Source organism: Malus domestica, chromosome 11, assembly GCF_042453785.1.
Source record: "Malus domestica chromosome 11, GDT2T_hap1".
Lineage (NCBI taxonomy): Eukaryota > Viridiplantae > Streptophyta > Magnoliopsida > Rosales > Rosaceae > Malus > Malus domestica.
The window spans coordinates 38027290-38033181 of NC_091671.1; the positions used below are offsets into that span (position 1 = coordinate 38027290).

At 42.8% G+C, this 5892-nt stretch overlaps 1 long non-coding RNA gene across 1 annotated transcript; it reads right to left on the reverse strand.

The window, feature by feature from the left end:
- Window positions 1-1863: 1863 nt before the first annotated feature.
- LOC139189711 (uncharacterized) lies at window positions 1864-3255 on the reverse strand. Its single transcript, XR_011573565.1, has 5 exons — window positions 3022-3255; window positions 2841-2938; window positions 2660-2757; window positions 2479-2576; window positions 1864-2303 (listed from the first exon to the last, which is right to left on the reverse strand). It is a non-coding gene; the product is annotated as an uncharacterized lncRNA (long non-coding RNA).
- Window positions 3256-5892: the final 2637 nt, after the last annotated feature.

The following is a 5892-nucleotide window of genomic DNA, read 5'->3' on the forward strand; positions in this document are numbered from 1 at the left end:
CACCAGGATGCCATCAAAGTATCCCGCTCATGTGATAAATGTCAACGATATGCGACTATTCCTCATTCCCCTCCAGAGCCTCTTACTCCTATGATCAGCCCTTGGCCCTTCGCCCAGTGGGGACTTGATTTGATCGGCCCAATGCCGGCAGGGAAGGGCAAAGTCTGTTACGCAGTCGTTGCAGTGGACTACTTCACAAAGTGGGCCGAAGTAGAACCCTTGGCAACCATTACTGAGGCAAAGATAGAAGACTTCGTGTGGAAGAACATCCTTTGTAGATTCGGCATTCCCAATGCGATAGTCACTGACAATGGGCGACAGTTTGACAACAAGAAGTTCAGGTTGTTCTGCTCTAAGTTCAACATCAACTTATGCTTTGCCTCTCCAGCTCATCCCCAGTCTAATGGACAAGTTGAGGCCATCAACAAAATAATCAAGCGCACTTTGAAAACCAGCTTGGACAAAGCTAAAGGCTGTTGGCCAGAATTTGTACCCCAAGTTCTTTGGTCATATCGCACTTCATATCGGACTTCAACAGGAGAAACTCCATTCTCACTTGCCTTTGGCACAGAGGCGGTTGTCCCTGTTGAGCTCGAGCAAGCAACATTCCGAGTCCAGAACTACATTCAAAGTGAAAATGACAAACAACTCACCCTCAACTTGGATTTAGTCGAGGAACACAGAAACCAAGCTCACTTGAGGAATGTCGCCTACAAGCAGCGCATCTCCAACTATTATGACTCTATGGTCAAGCCTCGTTCTTTCAAAATAGGAGACTGGGTCTTAAAGAAAAGATTACTCTGCGACAGAGTCCCGAGTGAAGGCACACTTAGTCCAAACTGGGATGGACCATATGAAGTCATTGGCATCAGTCGCCCTGGCTCTTACACACTTAGAAGCTCCGATGGCAAGACCCTTGGCCATCCATGGAACGCTGATCACTTGAAGTACTACTACAAATAGACTCACGATGTACAAGTGTTGAGCTATAGCCGTTCGGCATCCTATGTAATGAAGGCCATTTGGCAATGAATTCAATAAAGAGGTAATTTAGCTAACTCAGCCCTCACTCTTTTACATTCATAGCAAGCGATGCCGGAACCCTTCTCAATCAGAAAGCAATCTGTCTTCCACAGTCACTACAAAACAAGCAAATGAAGACCGTGTCAAGCGCCCAAAAAAAAAAAAAAAAAAAAAAAAAACAGCTTCATCCAAAAAGCTTCACCGGAAAAGCTTCACCTCCAAAGCTTCACCCACAAAGCTTCACCTAAAAAGCTTCACCCAAAAAGCTTCACCATCAAAGCTTCACCTAAAAAGCTTCACCCAAAAAGCTTCACCCGAAAAGCTTCACCCGAAAAGCTTCACCTAAAAAGCTTCACCCAAAAAGCTTCACCCGAAAAGCTTCACCTAAAAAGCTTCACCCACAAAGCTTCACCTAAAAAGCTTCACCTAAAAAGCTTCACCCAAAAAGCTTCACCATCAAAGCTTCACCTAAAAAGCTTCACCCAAAAAGCTTCACCTAAAAAGCTTCACCCAAAAAGCTTCACCATCAAAGCTTCACCTAAAAAGCTTCACCCAAAAAGCTTCACCCGAAAAGCTTCACCCGAAAAGCTTCACCTAAAAAGCTTCACCCAAAAAGCTTCACCCGAAAAGCTTCACCTAAAAAGCTTCACCCACAAAGCTTCACCTAAAAAGCTTCACCCAACAAGCTTCACCCGAAAAGCTTCACCTCCAAAGCTTCACCCACAAAGCTTCAACACCAAAGCTTCACCTACAAAGCTTCAACACAAAACCTTGCTCCAAATAAACAAATTTTGTTCACAAAACTCAAGATGCCCTTGAACTTGTACAAAAACACTTGGGTAAACATAAACATTTTTTGTTTTACACCCATAAGGGCCCAAAATTTTCCTTCTTATTTATTCACTTATATATGTTCCCAAACATATTATAATAGATCCAACAACAAGCCAAAGTCCCAAATTTCATAATGGACAAAAGTACAAGCAATTCATCAATAATGAAGGTGCTACAAAAATTGGAATCTGCCCCAAAATAGAAATCCAACCCAAGAGACTTTTTTTTCTCTCTCCCTCTTCCGCCTCCTTTCATCTATCAAATTTCTGCAACCTCTGCTCTTCTCCAATGGAGCTGAATTTTGGACACCCTATAGTTCTTGAGCATATGAACAACTTTCAAGAAGGAACCATTTCTGTTTGAGCGACGGAAATTAAAGTGTTGAAGCTCCAAACATGATAGTCGGCTTCTTGCAGATTTCGAAGCTGTTGTGATGTTTCGAAGATCTGGAAATATTTAACCGTTAGTTCATCCTGAATTTTTGATATGTTATGAAAGAGTCGATGAGGAACAACTTCAATGAAGAAAGCATACCGATCTGAACAAGAGAAAATGGAGTTTCGAAACTCACAACAAATCTGACGGGTTGACAGACAAATAATAACCAGTCATTCATCATACCTGAATTTCTTGAGTTATACAGCTCTGAGGGATCTCAAATTTGGATATGTTGTAGTTCACAAGCTGAGGAACAACTTCAATGAAGAAAGCATACCGATCTGAACAAGAGAAAATGGAGTTTCGAAGCTCACAACAAATCTGACGGGTTGACAGAAAAATAATAACCAGTCATTCATCATACCTGAGTTTCTTGAGTTATACAGCTCCGAGGGATCTCAAATTTGGATATGTTGTAGTTCACAAGCTGAGGAACAACTTCAATGAAGAAAGCATACCGATCTGAACAAGAGAAAATGGAGTTTCGAAGCTCACAACAAATCTGACGGGTTGACAGAAAAATAATAACCAGTCATTCATCATACCTGAGTTTCTTGAGTTATACAGCTCCGAGGGATCTCAAATTTGGATATGTTGTAGTTCACAAGCTGAGGAACAACTTCAATGAAGAAAGCATGCTGATCTGAGCAAGAGAAAATAGAGTTTCAAAGTTCACAACAAATCTGACGGGTTGACAGACAAATGATAAACAGTCACTCATCATACCTGGATTTCTGGAGTTGTACTGCTCCGATGGCTCTCCAATTTGGATATGTTGTAGTTAAGGAATTAACGAACAACTTTCATGAAGACAACTTTGTGATTCGACCTACAGATGATGGTGTTATGTTGAAAAACAATTCCGGTTGTTAGGGGAAATGAAAAACAATTCCACCAAAGAAACATCATTATGATGTTTCATCATTATGGTGTTTTCATCATTATGATGCTTTCATCATTGTGATGCTTCCATCATTGTGATGCTTCCATTATGATGTTAATGCACCAACGGTTACACCTTCTGCAATTCCACTTATTCGGGCCTAGCAACCTTCATAAACAAAATCTATGAAGAAAAAGTCCGGGGCTACCACTTAGAAAACAAAAGAATGAAGTTTTGGTACTTACGACATGGACTATTAGCAAGACACCTCATTCGTCAACTCCCTCGACTAGAGACTTGGGGGACTCCCACCATATGCTACTACGCCTTGATACTCAAAAGTTCGTGACTACTCAGTGACTTGGATTTTTCAAGTCTCCAACCGAGAAGTTTTCCTCACTCGGGAAATTAAGGGAACACTACCTCAAACTACATGCTTCACTCACAAAGCTTCAACAATACAGGTTTCAACAAAAGCAAAAATTCAAAGAACTTTATGAAGAAGGCTTTGGTGTATTTAACACAATATGTTGAAATGAAGCAAAGCTTATTTATTAATATTTTCGATAAGCCACAAATATGTACATATACATGAGTCAAAATAAACAAACAAAAGGGAGCCTTCACAAAGGTTGCTTAGGGGAAGTCTCAGCAGTCGGTAGAGCCCCAGAAAGAGAAAGCACCGGAGGGTGGTTATCCGGAGCCTCAGTACTTGACAAAACCCCAGAAGGAGGAGGCATTGGAGGTTCATCATTTGAAGCTTCATTACCAGGTACAGCCCCAGAGGACGAAGGCAATAAATGCCTTTGGAACAAACCCACAAACCGCTGATGATCAAGTAAAACCTTACCATCAGATTCCTTCATCTGGTCAAGCTTCCTCTTCATGTTTGTAGCATAGTCATGGGCGAGCCGGTGCAACTGCTTATTCTCATGCTTGAGCCCTCTAATCTCCTGTTTGAGACTCATCACTTCAGCAGCCAATGATTCAACTTGGCGGGTTCTAGCAAATAGGCGTTGGGCCATATTAGACACAGAACCTGCACACTGAACACTAAGAGCCAGAGAGTCCTTAACAGCCAACTCATCAGACCGTTTGGAAAGTAGTCTGTTATCTTTGGGAGTGAGAAGGTTCCTGGCCACCACTGCAGCGGTCATATCATTCTTCATCACAGAATCCCCAACGGTAAGAGGACCAGTAGGGGATATGAAGGATGGGCGCCATATGTTGTCTGGAGAAGGCGTGGCTGTCTCTTCTCCAAGGTTCAAGTCAAAACGACGGTCGGAGGGTCCAGACATTTTCAAATGTGTTGAAGAAGGAAGAGGTCAGACAAATCAAGATCTTAGAAGTGCAAGAAATGAGCTTCTACTGGTAGAGATTCAAGTGTGCTGTGGAACTTAATGCCAGCCTCTATAAAAATCTGCACTCGACGGAGCTTCAGAAATCGAAGAGGCGTTTGCTTTCTCAAAAGCTGGGCTGCTCAGAGACCACGAGGGCCGATCTCAGAAATCGAAGAGGCGAATGCTTTCTCAAAAGCTGGGCTGCTCAGAGACCACGAGGGCCGATCTCAGAAATCGAAGAAGCACCTGCTTTTGCAGCCTCGTCAGCACCTGTCACATGCACAATCAGCTTTGCGGAAATTACGGGCAATCTGTCGAAGATTTCTGGTGAAGTAGAAAGCACGTGAATCTTACTGATCAATCACCGCTCTCCATATGCACCATCAACTCCTCGGGTACCACATATAACTTTGTCAAAGATCTCTGACAAAGTTTAGGCACGAGAATTTCGAAGTGCCAGCTACCCTACTATTACCCATAAGGGTAAAGGAACAGCACCACTGCTTGACAACTGGAAAGTCCCTATGTGTGTCGACCTCCGTGTTTTGTGGCAAGACAGGTTGGCAAGAACGACCAACCTTTACTCACATTCGAGAAAAGACTCCCAACATAATTACTTTCTCAAAAACCGAAGAGGCACAACTCTCAGAACTTCGAGAGCCAGATTTCCTTAGATAAAGCTTGTGTGTAATCTCCACACGTAATATCAGCTTTCCAGATACCACATACCACTTTTTCAAAGTGCTCTGACAAAATTAAAACACGTGAAGCTGGCAGCTCCCACTACATTGCTGTGACCAAGAAGGGTAAAGGAATAGCATTACTACTTGTTATTGGGAAATCCCTATATACATTGACCTCCCTCCTCAACGGACAGGCAAACCTACAAAAATGCTCAACCCTTTCTCACATTCGAAAAGGCACCCTCAACATAACCTCTCGAAATACTCAGCTTTATTTCCCCCCGATAATACCTCAGCAAATAAGCCACACCAAGAACAAGAGTATCTCATATCATCAGGGTCGAAAGCAAGAGTATCCCATATCATGCTTTCTCCCTGTCTTTGTCTTTGTCCTTGTCCACACCTGCAGGACAAGGAGAAAGAGAGCAGTCAGTCGGAACCTGAAATCAAACCTCCAATTTGGAACTGACTGCCTGGAGCCTTTGCCTGGTTGCTTACTTAGCATTGCTCTCGAGTACTCATCCTCAACTGCTGTCAAGGTCATGAATTCCACCGGCAAATACCTCATGACAGTTGATCAGATATTGGCTCTTTACACTGAAGCTGCCAAGCGTGGATGAGTCACTATGAAGGAATGTTCTGAAGGACCATTTAAATGCAAAGGTTGCACACCACTTCTGCCATGCAAAAG